Consider the following 576-nt stretch of genomic DNA (forward strand, 5'->3'; position numbering starts at 1 on the left):
AATGAAACGAAATGAAATGAAATGAAATGAAATGAAATGAAATGAAATGAAATGAAATGAAATGAAATGAAATGAAATGAAATGAAATGAAATGAAATGAAATGAAATGAAATGAAATGAAATGAAATGAAATGAAATGAAATGAAATGAAATGAAATGAAATGAAATGAAATGAAATGAAATGAAATGAAATGAAATGAAATGAAATGAAATGAAATGAAATGAAATGAAATGAAATGAAATGAAATGAAATGAAATGAAATGAAATGAAATGAAATGAAATGAAATGAAATGAAATGAAATGAAATGAAATGAAATGAAATGAAATGAAATGAAATGAAATGAAATGAAATGAAATGAAATGAAATGAAATGAAATGAAATGAAATGAAATGAAATGAAATGAAATGAAATGAAATGAAATGAAATGAAATGAAATGAAATGAAATGAAATGAAATGAAATGAAATGAAATGAAATGAAATGAAATGAAATGAAATGGAATGAAATGAAATGAAATGAAATGAAATGAAATGAAATGGAAAAAAAAAAGAAAGAAAAGAAACGAAAAGAAAGAA

Source organism: Vespa mandarinia, chromosome 2, assembly GCF_050613455.1.
Source record: "Vespa mandarinia isolate Hongniang chromosome 2, ASM5061345v1, whole genome shotgun sequence".
In the NCBI taxonomy this organism is placed as follows: domain Eukaryota; kingdom Metazoa; phylum Arthropoda; class Insecta; order Hymenoptera; family Vespidae; genus Vespa; species Vespa mandarinia.